Source organism: Tachypleus tridentatus, chromosome 6 (genome assembly GCF_004210375.1).
Source record: "Tachypleus tridentatus isolate NWPU-2018 chromosome 6, ASM421037v1, whole genome shotgun sequence".
Lineage (NCBI taxonomy): Eukaryota > Metazoa > Arthropoda > Merostomata > Xiphosura > Limulidae > Tachypleus > Tachypleus tridentatus.
Genome location: NC_134830.1, coordinates 155,587,248 through 155,605,141, shown reverse-complemented (window position 1 = coordinate 155,605,141; position 17,894 = coordinate 155,587,248).

Below are 17,894 nucleotides of genomic sequence, written 5' to 3'. Positions count from 1 at the left end.
GTTTCGACTAAACATTGATGTGTCTGAACAAGTTAGACCAATGTTATGTCGAAACATGTAGTATATTCTCTGAGAATAAATCACACTTTTATGCTTAGAAATATTTTTTTTCCTAAATTGTTATTGATATAAGAATAATGTGAATGCTTCCTCACTCACGTAAAAAGACAGAACCGTTACTGTAATTTCTTCCACGTTGAACTTAATTTATCCTTTCAGCACTTAACACGTAACTTTAAAAGTATTATACTTGAAATGTAAACAGTGTTTTACAGAATCTTTTGTCTCTCATCCCATATCTCAATTCATGAGACTGGTATTGAACGAAAATCGTATTGGGTGATGACAAAGATAAAACTAGAATGTTTCTTTTTAAACAGCTTTCTTTTCTAGCCGTAATAGAATGAAATCAAAATTGGCGGTCAAACTTCCAGCTACACTTGTAGCATTGACAATAAATAATTCTAAAGAAAATATTCATTCATCAATAAGCCTGGCTGCGTTGTTTGTTCAGTTTAGGACATAAAGGTATAGCTACCAGTTTGGTCTGCAATTTTAATTTCATTTCTTTAAGTCACACATTTAGTTCTTCTTTTTCGCCGCACTTCACTTTCACATTTAATTTGATTAGACTTTTTATCAATACACGTTAACAAATCCCATCAAATAAGAAATGTATAAGACCACAACCGTATTATTCAAAACAGAGCTTTAAAGATACGTTTTCTTCTCTAACCAGTGTTAATAGCTTATTTATAGTAACGCCATGGAATGTAGACTAACAAATTTTTGTCATTTACCCTATGAAATCGACATAGCTCTATCAAACATCATCATTTATACAAATGCTTCATATAACATCTCCTGACCTAAACATTCTTTGATTAGGATAATTTTATAAAATATAGTGAATTTGTTCAGAAAAGTTGGCAATGAATAATCAATAACAATCGTCGAATCTTGTGATTCTTTTGAAAATTTGAGCTAGAAACAGCTAATCCAGTTTGCTAGGTCTAACAAATATTTTTCCGTCTGCACTTTATTCCATCACATGGGTTTGTTGCTCTAAATCAAGAGTCATTAATCCTCATGACGATGAACTAAAAATGGTTTATGCGTAGGTGAAGCTGTATGTTAAAAATGTAAGACCGATAGCTTACGTGACGTTTTACGTAGGCATCTGCAAACATTTTCATAAAGTTTAAGCGCTTTTAGTGGAATAACTTCGCAATTGTGGCTTATATTTACATCAGATTACGTTTGTAAAAATAGGTTAGAAAGACTCATCTGTGTATTAAATTTTAACAAAAATATTATGAAAGTTAAATATTGTTTCCTATCAAATAATGTTTCAATACTATCGTTGCGAATGAAGATAAAAAAGGAAGAAATGCAATCAAAGATTTTCACGTTATATATCACGAATTTCATAATAGATTGCCTTAGAATTTGGTATAGGAAGTAAATTTCTGATAAATATAAACACGTAATAGTTTCGTTTCCAGAGTCTGAAAGACAGAAGATAGAAAATCGTTAAACTACACTTCTCTTAACTCTCCAGTCGGATCGTCACCTTGTCGTGGTGAGAGGGCATGCGCGTGACAATGATCCTGAGAGCGATGTCGTCGGGAGGCTTGCGTTCCTGTTTGTGTCATCCATGACGGCAAGATCGAGGGTGAGGTTCCTGACAAAAAACGACCCAACCCAAGACCCCACCCTGGACTCCTCAACGGCAGGATGGGCGGACGAGGGCTGCAGCAGTTCTAATCGACTAGGTTTCCTTGCCATTGGACTCAACTTGTTGACTGTTAAAGACCGTGTGTCTGCTGGTGTGCAACGTCATTCACACGTTAAGTCAAGTCACCCACTTACGTCTTCCAAGTTTAACAAAGTTTCCATCATTTTGAAAAGAAGCGAGAGAAGATGAAACAACGCCAACTGCTACTGAAACCTCTCCTTCCCCTTAAACTGACCTGCCATTACAGCCAGTAGGTCTGTGCAGCTAGGATTGGGTTCATTAGCTATCTCCAGACCCAAGTATGACCTTAAAGGGCCATCATCCTTCACCTCGAAGGATCGCCACGACTCCTGTTGATAACTCTCAATATGTCCTACCACAGGTTGTTTTGGCTGTAAGACAAACTAACGTGTATCTTAATCGACGTTTTTAATATAATAGTACAATATCTCTGAAAGTTCTGTACTGGGATAAAATGTATCTGTACATTCTTTACTCGTAAAGAATGCAACTGTTTCTGTACTGCGGTGTACGGTATCTAAGCGTGCTATAACGACTCATGAGATGACTAGACTTTAATTTCCATACTGGGATAGAATATATCGAAGATTGTATTCTATAATATAGTCTCTCTGAACTTTGTTTAATGCGAAAAAATTAATTTATCTTTTATATTTTAACACAAGACGCTATATTTCCATAAACATGACTGTTTCATTCTCAAGACACCGGTTAACAAAAAAAAAAATACCTCTCCTAAAACAAACAAAAAACGTTTCGCTAAAACTCTCACTGATACCTTTGATTTTCAGAAATATTAATGTAGTTATAAATTCCCCTAAACGTCTTAGTGCACTATATGGTTTGCAAAGAACATCAACTATTGTTATGGTCAGGTAGAAACATAGTGATAACACTGTCCGCTAGATGGAAGTAAGTATGAATTAATGATTGTTTGTTTGTTTAGAATTTCTCGCCAGGCTACACGAGGGCTATCTGCGCAAACCGTTTTTAATTTTACAGTGTATCATAAAAAGAAAGACAGCTAGCTAGCCATCAACACCTACCGACAATTCTTGGGCTACGCTTTTACTAACAAATAATGGGATTGGGAGAAACATTTTAACGCCCACACGGCTGAAAGGGAGAGCATGTTTGGTGTTCCGGGGATTCGACCTAGCGACACTCGGATTACGAATGAATTATTGAACATTTTTATTATGGAAATGCATAACAATTTTTTAATATAAAGTTTGAGTTTTCTTAATATCAAAAATAAAAGACAAACAACATAAAAAAAACGTAACTTCGTTTTTATATATAATATGTAATTTCTTTACTTTGCTTTTTTACACTGTCATATCTCAGAAGCTGAATGCTGCCGCCACACCAAACATGTTTGCTCTTTTAACCGTGGGAGCGTTATAATGGTACAGCCAATCCCACTATTAGTTGGTAAAAGGGTAACTGACCTAAAAAACCCGATATGTCCAGATGGGTTAAGGCGTTCCACTCGTATTCCAAGTGTCGCGGGTTCGAATCTTCGTCCCACCAAACACGCTCGTCCTTTCAACCACAAAGGTGTTCTAATGTGATGGTCAATCCCACAATATGTTAGTAAAAAAGTGGCCCAAGAGTTTGCTATGGGTAATGATGGCTAGCTGCTTTCTCCTAGTCTTACACTGTAAAATTAGAGATGACTAGCGCAAATAGTTTTTGTTTAACTTTACGCGAGATTCAAAACAAACCAAACGAGTTGTTGAACATTTTTTTCTCGGCAAAGTTTACCAATGTTTGGCTAATTTGCAAATTTTTGTCAACAAACACGGGCAGAATTGTTTGTGATATACACTTAATCATGAGTTCAACATATTTCAGATTATTAATATGTAATGTAAATTATGTGGGTTTAAAATAATTCAATGATAACAAGTCAAAATGTTACTTCATTACAAATGACAGATATCTTCAATAACAGAACAAATATTTGGCACACTTAACTTCAAGCATTAAATTAATCTCTTACAGAAATTAATTAGTATATTTTCAATTTTTAAAAATAATTTTACGTCTTTCATTTATTCTCTATTGCGAAATGCCTTAAGCAACTAAATTATTAAAGATGTCAACTTTTGTGTTCGGTTTCGTTTGATTCATTTTGAATTTCGCGCAAAGCTACACGAGGGCTATTTTCGATAGCCATCCCTAATTTAGCAGTGTAACGCTCGAGAGAAGGCAGATAGTAATCACCACCCACCGCCAACTCTTGGAGTACTCTTTTACCAATGAATAATGGTATTGACCGTCACATTATACATCGCCCCCAGGGCTGGGAATGCCAGCTTGTGTGGTGCGACGGTGATATGAACCCTTGACCCTCAGATTTATTACAAGTCGAGTGCCGCCTTGACCAACTGGCCATGCCGATCATTTGTGTTTGCTAAAGAAAAATAATATTCACATTAATAAAAAATACAGCATTATGTCGTTTCCCTTAATCGTAAACAATTCCTTAGCTCTTACTGTGGAAATGACAGAGGAAGATATGTTGAAATTTGTAGAATGTCCACTTAGAGTATGTGACCCCAAATGATGTAAAAACAGAATAATCATCACTGAACCATCTTAATTTTACAAAATTAATCTTATGACATATTCTTTATATTACAGCTAACAATATGTACAAATATTATTCTCAATTAGCTTTATTAATCAGTAGATATAATATAATACTCTAATCACCATTGGTTCATTAAATCAGAAATTCGTGAATATAATAAAACCGTTTTTAACTGATTTTTAAAACTGATTTTTAGCAGTTTTGATGAATCTTATCAAATTCCCAATAAATTGTCACACTGTATTTCTATATCACAGTAAAACTGCAACCATGCAGGAATTATGAAAGTTTTAACGTAAACTAAAGCCAATGTGTTCCTTCTTCTACTATGTTTTTGTTAATTGTTGTAAATGAAACGACAAAAAAATAAATAGAATTAATTTATATTGGGACTTGAATTGCCGAATTTGGAGAAATCTATAAATTTAAGTTTTATTCTTTTTGACGTTCTGGAATATAGTGACATTTAATGTGATTCAAACAGTATAAAAGGACATCAAAAAGATTGTTTTTGTGTTTGTGCTTGTCCACTAAGTAGATTTTAATCGAAGATTATAATAAAATCACATCTCATAATGATTTCTCACTGTAGATGTCAGTAAAACATCAATAGAGAGTTTAATTAGTTTTACTGCCACTGCTTTCATTTGTAAAATAAAAATAGGTGGGTAGATCGCATGGTATCTAATAAAAACCTGTATTATCACAGAAAGCTTCACTTGTCACCAATCCTACTTCATATTCTATAAACTCACTTAGAGGATTGGTTAATTAAAGGTTAAAATAGATCTGTTACTGGAGTTTTCATTTGTGTTCGTCACATGTTTTGCCATATTAATAGGCTTCATAACTTAAATTACATACAAATTATTTTTGTATTAGAAACATATTTTCCATAATTCAGACACGCAGGCCACATAATTAATATTTATTTTCTTCTATCTCGAAGAAATTGTTTACAAATCGGAGAAAAAATAACTATAACTTGGATCAATTTATTATTTCCTTTTGTCATAAAGAATATTTTTTATTATTATGTTTCTAAAGAAAAAATTAATAAACTGAAGAAAAGAGAAAAACATTTGTAAAAATCAAATATATATCTTCATTCATCCAGATTTTTTCTGGAAGTCTTCGTCTTATATTTTGAAAATTACATCTTGTGGTCATTCTTTATGTATCAACTTGGTATCCGGTAGACTCTATGTAGCCATTGTTTACTTATTCAGTGTACATTACGTGCTTTATCGGTTTGTTGACATAAAAACGAGAAAATGTTTTATAACTTGACTGTCAACTCTGACGAGATTTTCGTAGGAACCGAATAAGCAACAGGACCAGATATATATGTTATGACTGGGTATAACACCTTTTAGATTTCTTTTAGAACAATCAATGTACAACTGCCACTCATATTCTTCATAGACTGCAGTTCATACTATTTGTATTATTTAGTATAACAATATTGTTGCAATAAACTAGTGAACGTTTACATGACAGAAAATGTGAAAGAAAAGAAATCCTTCCTAACCACGTAATTGTAGTCAAGACCACAAACAGAGAAACATTAGCTGCAGTAGTACAGTATAATGTGAAGAATAGGAAACACCAGGCACCACAGAATAAAATAAATAGGGAATTATTTCTTAGAAAATGTGTAAGAAAATATAAAAAAGGTGTAATAACATTAGTAAAATTATATAGAGGTTATTTGTATGACAAGTGACCCTTGTCGTACAAAGAAGGTTAAACACATAACAGGGACAATAAATCTATAGCACAGAGACCTCAAAGAGTGCCACAGAAACACATGTTTGAATGAAAACAGTGAGTGAAAGATATGCTTTTAGAAAGAGTAACTGTTGTATAAGTTCCTATGAAGGACATAAAGTTTAGGTTTTAAATTGGTGAATGTAATTACAGTTAAAGATATTTAACTGTTACGTAATATACAGGAAACTTTAAAAAGATTGGGTAATATTAAATACTTTTCGTCTATTGATTTCAAAGTAGGTACTGGTAGGTAATAATAAAAGATAAAGCTAAAACTACTTTTGTCTTACCTTCAAGTAAATATCAGTTCAACAGAATGTCCTTTTGTTCATGTAATACTCCTTCAACATTCCAGAATTAATGAATATCGTATTATAACATCTACAATACTAAGAAAGTTTATGTCACTTCTATGACGTTATAGTTTTCGCCACGACCATAGATGAACACTTAGGAAGAGTGAAACGTGTATTTGATAGATTACGAGAAGAAACTTCAAAGGTTAAATCAATTAAATGTCAGTTCTTGATAAAGAAATAGAATATCCAGGTCGTTTGGTAACCACAGACGCTGTAACACATGATACTAAGTTAACTATGAAGGAAGCAGAAGTTATGTGAGCAAATATAAGACAAGGAACTTTCGAGAAATTAGAAGATGTGTTAAATCGCCCTTTTTTAAGTTACTTAGATGTTAGTAAAGTAGTTATCATAAACACAGATACTTCACGCTAAGCTATAGATACGGTAATATCACAATTAGATAAAAACAGAAAAGAACATCCTATCGCTTATCACAGTAGATAGTTAGGAAAAGCTGATGAAAAGCACTCAGTCACATAACAAGAATGCTTAGGCGTAGTGTATGGAATGTCACAAACGGAAGACACTCCACACTATAAAAATGTTCCATTCCAAGAAGTGCCAAGTTTATCCACACCATCTCAGATAGTAGCTATGTCTGTTCAAAAACGGAAACCATTGCTGAAACATTTGTAAATAACATTTTCGCTCGACACAGTGTACTCCAGTAGTTACTGACGGACAGAAATAGTAACCTCCTTTTCAAATTAATAAAAGATATTTATCAATTATTAGGTGTCAAGAAACAGAAATAGTTACTTTTTATCCAGCTGCTACTGTATTAGTAAAAATATTCAACAGAACGTTGCTAGATATGATCTCTCAATACCGTGAGAAAGATCAGAAAACCGGGAGACAGCTGGTTCATTTGTTACAAAAGTTATGAACATAAGTCTACTCTTGAACGTCTGTTCTTTCTCTTACATGGTAGAGATGTAATGCTACCTATACAAGAGATAATGACCCCTAAAGTATTTAATGATGCAGTAGATTATGATTTCAAGACTGAGCTATTACAGAGAATGCAGTTAGCTTTTGAGTTAACTATTAAACATTTGACCAAAGCTCCTGAACATTGAGAGAAACAAGGAAGTAAAAATGCGAAAACTAATGATATAAAATCAAAAGATAAACTATTGTTATATACCCTTATTGTTTAAGAAAAGAAATATCAAGAAACTGTGAAAACTGTTGGTACATGTTAAATATTAAAGAAACTGAAGAAAAAAAACTCTTTCAGAACGAATATATGACTGATGAAAACCAGTTGATGACAAAAAAGAAAAAAAATCAAATGATTCGAATAAACTAGATATATCTGATGATGCTAAAGAGATAAGTGAAGCCGAGATAGAAACTAAAACACAGATGACGTTAATACCATATATTACACTATGAAAATGTTGAGATAGATGATTCTACCCATAGATTGTCAAGTAACGTCAACGTCCCTTTACCCGAGGAAAGTAAGTAAAAAACATCTATAACGACCTAAGCTGATACTGTAACCTATGATTATAACCATATATCTCGTGATCCTGTACCAACTCAACCAGAAGTAATCTTTACTGCTACAAGGAAACGAGTGAAATTCCTTCCCTAAGTAGTTCCACATATACCTAAAAACGACGTTAATAGAGTTATTGTTCGCTCCAGTAAAGAAACAAGTTGTGTGCAAGAATGTTTTAACAATGTTAAGACATATGCGGAGTTCTAAGTATGATTAAGTAGACAGTATAGGATGTATACAAACATTATTAAATATGTTATATATATGTGTGTGTGTGGGTTTTGTGACGTTTGTCTTCATTTGATTTACTTGATGACATATCTGCACTTTTACTACGATCATTATCCTTTGGGTGAATGGAAACCTCGCGGCACACAAAGTGAGTATTTTATCAGTAAAAAATAAAACTGGAATTTTTCTTATTGAAGAAGGATATTTTATATTATTAGGAGATAAGTGGATAATTTTCGGAGATATACCATATTCACAGTATGTCCGATTAATAGTTTAATTACGAGAAGGACTAATCGAGAAATATTTTGTCGTAATGTAGTCGTGTTAGTTTCGATGAAAGTGGTTCCGAAAATATGACGTCATTTCTTGTGACAAATCTTGGAACAGCTATCTTATATTTAATAAAGATCTCACAGGAAGAATTAATTTAGAACTATTCGACGATAACTTATAAAAATAGCAGATTTGTTATGAGAATTAAAGGATATTAAAGACAGCGTTTCTATTTGGGATCGGATTCCCCAAAATTTGTTTTAATAGACGCAGTTGGAAATGTTTTGAAATTTTTATTTGGATCCACTAAAACAAACGATTTACGTAAATTAAACAAGAAAATAGAACATCAAACACAAGTGTCTATAGAAATGATTATCTGACTATAAAATATTAATTAAACCAGAAACTTGAATTACATGACCAGGAAATTAGAAGTGTCCTAAGCACTGGAAAACATTACTAATTCTTTGATACGTACCAAAATAAGATCTTCTACGCTTCAAAATGCAGAAACCTAAAGGTCACATTACAATTGTAGAAATCAGAGTGAGTAACTACAATTACCATTTACAGTTGGAAATAGTGGGACTGAGTTATCTAAGTTGGTACAAGCATTGTATGTAGCTGCAGGTGGAAAATTGAGTTCATGCTTTATTCCTCCAAGAACATTAGAAAAAGTGTCACATGAAATTATTATTCATAAACTGAAGTAAAGAGTGTTTATACAGATATCTTTGAAAGCAACAGACAGAAAGAACTGAAAGGAAATTACCTCCACACTTACAATCTGTGAAACCTACATTATGGATGAACTGATGTAAAGACAAAACAGTTTTTGTACCAACGGATGGCAGTATGATCTATAAATACTTCTTTTTATATTTTAGATAATTTATTCTTAATATTTATATAAAAAAACTTTTATTAACATTCTTCAAAAAATGTTACATCTTTATTGAATTGTCATTGACTTTCAAATTTTTCACCTTTGTCATTACGAGTAATAAATTTCAGTGTCAAACATTACACCATGTAATAATATTTATTCTGGACCGTTTCTTTTTCCAGTTGTCAACTTCTTCTGTCTTGTCATGAAGTAGATTTGACCATAATATCAAAATACACAGAAATACCTATTACATTAAACGAAATGTTTCTGATGATGACAAAACATGTTTTTCCGTGAAATAGTAGAATGTGGTATTCAACTGATCTATCTAACCGATAACATTGTAAGATAGTTGAAACTATACAATTTGCATCAATTCCACTGTATTTTGGGGAAGGGGGATCGTGGAGAAATAAATTCTAAATTCGGTTAAGGAATGATTGTATCGATGTATAAAATGATGATTCAGCCGTTTTGCTGTTCTTTTTTACCAGTCATGTGTAGTAAGGAAATGATTTTATATTGCCATATTTTTCACCATTTAATGTTTAAAGAGTACATATTACGCCAACTGAATTTATAGAATAATTTTATTTTTACAAAATTAATACACCAGGAACTTGAGTATCTAATATGTAAAAGATGAACTTACCTTATTGATGCTATGCTCTAAATAAAATATCAATCGCTTTCATTATAGAACTGAGGTAATTAAATTAAAGAATTCTAGATATCTTAAACTAGCTAGAACTTGTTCTGCTCACAGCCGAGGAATTACATTATCCTCTAGTTTCAGAAGTAAATCTAAATATACAGGAAATCTGTTAAACATCAAAATACCCGACGGGCAAGAACTATTGACTATAAAAAAAGTTACAGTTAATTCAAAATAAAAATGTAGATTCAAGTCTGAAAAAAACTGTCGAACATAAAAGATGAAATCTGAAACTTGCCCTGTTCGTGAGCTGGGTTTTATATCAAGGAATTTTAACAACGTGTAAACTACGTGAGAGCCACACAGAAGGAAGTAGCTAAGAAAAGTGGAATTTGACTGATTTAGTAACGATAATATTATGTTTTTTTTTATAGTAATACTAGTTAGTAGTGTGTTGTACACAGTACGTGAAAGATTTGTTTTAATCACATTTTTGGAAGATACATTGGCTATGTAAGTTCAAAAATAATACCAGAACACGGCCAGTCAACAACAGAAGATTGTCGTACTCATAGGCCACTGAAATGTTTGGATTATGTGACAATAGCCCATCTGGTTTTGATGAAGAGTAATTTATGATAGCTTCATTTTAATATTAAATTAGGAACTAACGGTTGTGGTTAGCTGATAATAAAAAAAAAGCATATTGATCAAAATTAATAGAATTAATAGTTATATATATATATATATATGTTTGACCATAAAAAATGAAAATTTCGTGAATCGGTGTAGAAGGACAAGATTAACTTACTACAGACGTTAACAAAAGAAGTTATGAATTATTAACACAAAACACTTAATCAATGACAGATAAAAGAAAACCGACATCACGATAGTGTTACTCCAGAAGAAGACAACTTGAGCCAAGAAGTGTTAAATATCAAATCGAAGTACGTGTTAAACAGTGAAGTGCGCTAGTAATTACAACGTTCCTGTCGGTAAAGACATGTCCAGTATGAGTTCTAAGAGAAGACAAGGAAAGAACTAATAGTAGAAGTAAGAAGAATGAAGACATGTCTTGATTGTCACGGATAGTGTGCAGTTTGACGTATTTATTAAACTTAATATAATATAAAGTATACCCTGTATTTATCACTTTCGTTTTAGTTTATTTTTCTCTCAAGTATAATATGGTTAAGTGTTATATTGGTAATGAATTCTATGTGTATAATTTAGTATCATTATACTAGCATTACTATATCTACGAACAACTTTATAATGAATACTTGGTGTATACACTGCTGGACAAAATCTTCAAATCATAAAAAAAAATAAGCATTTTACGTTGTTAGACTAAACCACTTATTTGAGTAGATCTTCGAAAGATGAAAATAAGAAAAGAGAAAATAAATATAAAAAACGTTTTAGCATTTAATAGGGAAAATGTGAACACTATGAACTTATCATAAATACTAGCTGGTCAAAAGTTTAAGTTCATACAGAAATGAAGCGTTAATCGGTAAACACGTAACGAAATTTAGTAATTTGTGTTCAAGCATTAGCGTTGTCATCATCTCCCACTGACATCTCCTGTGTTACATTGGATAGAAACATGACAAAGGCTAAAAATCTGACAGAGTTTGAACGTTGCAGAATTGTTTAGCTACACAAGCAAGGTCTCTCTTAATGTTCCATCGCTGGTGAGATTTGGCGAAGTAAAAGTGCTGTTGCAAATTTCTTAAAAGACCCTGAGGGATACGGAACAAGAGTTTTAAGTGGTCGGTCCAAGAAAATTTTGCCGTCGTTCATCAGCAGGATTCGACAGGTTGTCCAGCAAAAACCCAGCCAATCGTCGAATCAGATTTACGCTCTTAAAAACGCAGTATGCAGTTCAGGAACAATAAGACAACATCTACGAGATAAATGCTTTAAAAACTGTAAACGTCTTCAAAGGCCACCCCTCTTTCCACACCAACAAATACCTCGGTTGAACTTTGTTGAGAAGCACCAAACAATGGATGTAGAAAATTTGGTGAAGGATTTGTTCTCTGATGAGAAACCATTTAATCTGGATGGTACAGATGGCTTCCAATGTTACTGGCACAATAAGAATATCCTACTCGAGACATTTTTTACACGACACAGCGGAGGAGGTTCCATCATGATCTGAGGAGCTTTATCCTTCCATGGAACAATGGAGCTTTCAGGTTATATAGAAGCGTGAAGCAGCAGATAGATTATTGACATGTTGGATAGATCATCCTCATTCACTGGAGGCCCTCGCTTGTGTGGAAATGACTGGATCTTTCTGCAGGACAACGTTGCTATCCACAATATCCGAAGGACAAAGAACTTTTTCATGAGGAATAACGTGATTCTTTTGGACCATCCATCGTGTTCGCCCCAACTGAACCCCATTGAAAATGTTTGGAGGAGGATGACAAGGGAAGTCTATAGAAATGGTCATCAATTCTAAACAGTGCATGATCTTCGTGAAGCTATTTTCAACACTTTGAATAACATTCCAGCCAGCCTTCAACCCACGCTTATATCGACCATGCCAAAGCGAATGTTCGCAGATATTCGCAATGATGGCCGTGCAACTCACTACTGAGTCCTCTTGTTGGGCATTTCCTACCATGTTTAGGACTTCTTTTTGGTATAGTCTTAAATTTTGGACAGCTAAAATTTAGGCTAATTTCATGGTGTTCAACGCAAAAAAAAAAAATTTATTTTTATTTTCTCTTTTATTATTTTCATCTGTCGAAGTTCTACTCAAATAAATGTTTGAGTCTAACAATAGAAAATGCATATTTGTTCTTTATGTTCATTGGCCTTAAGACTTTGGCCAGTAGTATATATATATATATTATTAACAGAAGATTGTTAATGATCATGGATGTAAGATGTAAGGATGGAAAGAAGCGCTTTCGTGATGAAATATTCATCAAAGATATAATTCATTTTTAACCAAATAGGAGTGAGGCATCCCTAAATATTTTAGAAGCCTCGTAATATTTTGCTTAATAATGACAAGCGTGATACAGGATACAGTGAACAAACCATTGATGATATTGTGTGATAGTTATTAAAAGAGCAGACTATGTATTTTTATATCATGTGATATAATATTCACAATAATAAAAGAAACATTACATATGTCGAGATTTTTTAAACTCTTGAGCTACACTTTAACCTATAAGAGTGCAAGCACGTTTGATACGACAGAAGTTTGAACAGGCGATCCAAAGACTCAGAAGTCGAGTTTAATGGCCTGATAGTTAAATTTACTGACTTTCTTACTAAAAAAGTTTAACTTCGAAACGATTTCGTATTTACATTTTGGTATACTTATTTATATTAAATTCCACTTCCAAAATAAGTGAGCAGTTACCAAATATCTTCCGACAGTACGATTTCATGCGTCCAAATAAAAACTGTTATTCATTTTAGTTCACTATTCAATGTTGTTCCTCTTCCTATTCTTTCATCCCATTTTGTTTGTCTTCCTGTTCGTGTTCCTCTTCCCAACCCACTTCTTAAGTTAAGATCATCGTCAAAACCCAAGTCTGAGCTTGCATCTCTTCCAAACATATTCTTCTTGTATTTTCCATTTCCACCATTACCAAACCTGGTTTGTTGGTAAAAACCACTTTTATTCCTATCTCTGTCAACAACTCTCCTTTTTTCCCCTCTATCTACATCACCATCATAACTATTGTGGATGTTTCTGGGTAATTCGTTAGTTTCGTTTTTAGCGTAACTTCCGACAGTGTAGAGCATAATAACCCAAAGTAGAATGAAAACCTGAAAATATAAATATCAAAATTCAGTTTTCTTATGAAACTGTGACCAATAAAAAACAAATAAGGTCCTCGCTTGGTCCGTGAGGAAGTTGTGTAGATCCAAAGTTATTTTGCAGACACAAACAGATACACAAACACAAAGAAACTAGTACTATCTTATTACAATTTCCCCATAAAGCTTTAAGATTTTATTGTAAAATGTTCTTATGCGGAATAGATTACTATAAAATAAATGGCATTATTCTTCTTTAGTCTAAATCGTTTAAACTAACTTGTATTAAAAAAGCAATTGATATTACAAATGATTGATTAATTCAGTGAATCTATACAATATCAACTGGCCCGGCATGGCGGAGCGCGTTAAGGCATGCGACTCGTAATCTGAGGGTCGCGGGTCCACGTCGCGCTAAACATGCTCACCCTCCCAGGCGTGGGGGCGTTATAATGTGGCGGTCAATCCCACTATTCGTTGGTAAAAAAGTAGCCCAAGAGTTGGCGGTGGGTGGTGATGACTAGCTGCTTTCCTTCTAGTCTTACACTCCTAAATTAGGGACGGCTAGGTGCAGTGGGCTAACAACCTACTCACTTAAAAACCTGTTACGGAAACCGCAGTGATTGCGGCCCTATGTTCCTTAAGGAACTGAGTGGCAGATGATGATACAATATAAACGTTATTTTACTAGTGTTGATACAGGTACCACACGTAGAGCATGGTGGGAAATTCAACATAATTCCTCCTGTTTGTTGTTTCACATGGAGAGAACATTTGTCACAGTGCTATTCTACCGGAAATTCGTTTTCACTATATGTGTTTGATATGGTGTTTGATAGCGTGATTCAATATATATTTCACTAACAATGATCCGAAATAACATCAGGTCTCTTGTGAACAGTAATTAATTTTTGTCTAATTATCTCATATTATTCTGCGTAGATAAGTGCCTATTCTAACATTGAAATTATACCGTACAACAAATACAACGATTTGTCTCCGGTGAGTTGTGTAACAGTTTAACCGATAATTAACTTATATAATAAACTGTAAAAAACTTACCACTGTCTTCATCTTTATTACACTGCGATATGGTAAAAGACGCTGATATCAGCTGTAAGTTAGTTGGTTATATTAAAAGCATTTTACAACTTTTCGAATTTACATAATGTGGTGATATAACGCAATCACACTGGAGGCCATTTATATGAGTTACGAAACTGTTATAACTCAAATTGCTACTAGTTAGTTTTAAATTGTACAAAGGTCATACTTTATAATTGGCTTTTTCTTCAGATGCATTGAGAAACGAATTTAAATTTCAAACCAACGCTATCAATTATATAGAAATGTTCTTAATTTCTTTTTTATACTGATGTACTTTCAGAGTCCGAGATCATGACAAATGATCATCATGGTGTTTATATCGTCAGTTCATCGAAAAGTAAATTACAGAATTATTTATTTCTTTTCGTTACGATCGGAATTATTTTATGTGAAAATTTGTTTTCTTTTTTACACTTTATTATTATTTATTTGTTTGTCATACTCCTGTTTAGTTTAGGTTAGGTACACTTATGTTCCGGTTTGTGAAACTTTCAATCTGAGTTTATTTATGACTACATTATGTTTGTTTGTTTGTTTTGAATTTCGCGCAAAGCTACTCTAGGGCTATCTGCGCTAGCCGTCCCTAATTTAGCAGTGTAAAACTAGAGGGAAGACAGCTAGTCATCACCACCCACCGCCAAATCTTGGGCTACTCTTTTACCAACGAATAGTGGGATTGACCGTCACATTAAAAAGTCCCCACGTCTTAAAGGGCGAGCATGTTTGGTGCGACCGGGATTCTAACCCGCGACCCTCGGATTACGAGTCGAACGCCTTAATACGCTTGGCCATGCCAGGCCAACTACATTACGTGTAAAGTTCTCATTTTACTTAAATTATACGTTCCACGGTGGTTCCGATAATTATTTCTTATTTACTTAATGTTCTACGTTTCACTGTAGAGACAACTGAATATACGGAAAACTCAAACAGATAGCCCGATGTGGCTTTGCTGTAACACAAGGACACATACAACTGAATATAAATAAACTTTCCGAACGCTATTTTCTTTTGAGAGGTACTTATATCATTACATTTTTTCCCAGTTGGTATAGCATGTATGACTAACAACTATGTTCTCGTTAAATAAGTTCCTTTATCCATATTATAGTTTCACTTAACAGCTTTTTAAGAACGTCTAAATATATTTGAAATTAATGCAAATGTTTGATATACTTTACTATCATGTTTCCGAGTCATTGGTATGTTCTTCGTATGATATGTTCCATTCTTTTTTTCAGGTTACTTTCACTAACTTTTTTATTATAATGTCTGTAATATATTCAATTTATAATGTCTATAAGTTATATTGTATGAAATGGCTAACTTAAATAGTATTCCTCAAACTATATTTGCCGTATATAAGCCGGTCTGAAAAGTAACACGCATTCAGCAGTAGATATTACACATTGTGATTGTGATTGTAATACTATTACGATAAACTCTTCTCCTTGTTGAAGCTCTCTGGGGAACTATACAGAAAATATATCAGTTAACAGTGTAATAGGTCTAACACTCATATCTCATGTCAAATGTAAATGTATGTTATAAGGTTTATCAGGTTTCATTTTATTCACTTTTTCATGATCACTCTACATTATTATCTTTACATCTTGTTTAGAAATAACCTAGATCTTATGGGATATTATCGATATTAGAGCAGGTAATAAGCGGACATCTTATTGTGAATTAGCAGCATTAATCCCTAGTTTATTATCTACTTCTGATCACTATTAGTTCATTGGATCAGAAGTTAGTAAGTATAATAAAACCGTTTGTCTTTTAACAGTTTTGATGAATCTTATTGAAAAGAACAATTAGATATCAAACTGTGTCATGCATCACAGTAAAACTGTAACCATGCAGGAAATATGGAAGTGTTAACGTAAAGTGAAGCTGTTTCAGTTACTTGAAAAGGAAACAACGAAAATAGGTCAATAGAAATATTTTTGTTGGAACTGGAATTGCCAAAAATGTAGAAATCTATAAATTTAAGTTTTATTTTCATAAATGTTCTTAAACCACGATTTAATTTGATAAATCAAAGTTTCCTAGTAAAATTTTTCTGGAATACAGTGCCACCTAGTGTGACTCAGACAGCATAAAAAGAAAGAAAAAAGATTGTTTTGTGTGTGTGTGTCACATGAGTGTGTGGCCCAATAATATCACTGCTTATGCAGTTTTGAATACTGTTCCTAAGATGTTTTCCAATATCACATAGATCTGATAATTTAAATTACATACAAGTTTTTTAGCTTTAAAAACAAATTTTCTGTAATTCACATACGTAGATATCGAAATGTATATATTTTATATTCTATCGTGTAGAAATTGTTTACAAATTAGGGAGAAAACAATCTCTTAGTTGCATTTATTTATGATTTCCCTCATCATAATGATATTTTTTTATTATTATGTTCCCGAAGAAAAATATAAATAAACTGAAGAAAATAGAATAACATTGATAACAAGTGAATATATATTATGATTCATCTAGATGTTTTGTGGAAATATTCATCTTTTCTTTTTAAAACACATTTTGCAGTTTGTATTTTATATATCAACTTTGTATCAGGCTGACTCTCTAAAGCCACTTTTCTTTATCAAGTGTTGATTATGTGCTTTGCCAGCTCGTTCACACAAAAACATGAAAACTTTGTATAATATGATAGTCAACTCTACGGAATTTGCGAAAGTACCGAATAAGCTGTAGGACATATGTTGTAATTGGGAAGAACACCTTTTCGATTTCTTTTGGAACCAATGTACAATTCACTCATTGTGTTCATAGACTGTGTTTCTTGCACTGGTGTTAATTCATTTAGCAATATTATCAGAATAAACTAGTGAACGTTTATATAAAATGATATGTAAAAAGAAAAAATATACTTCCTAACAACCTAGAAGTAGGCAAGGCTTCTAATAGAGAAAC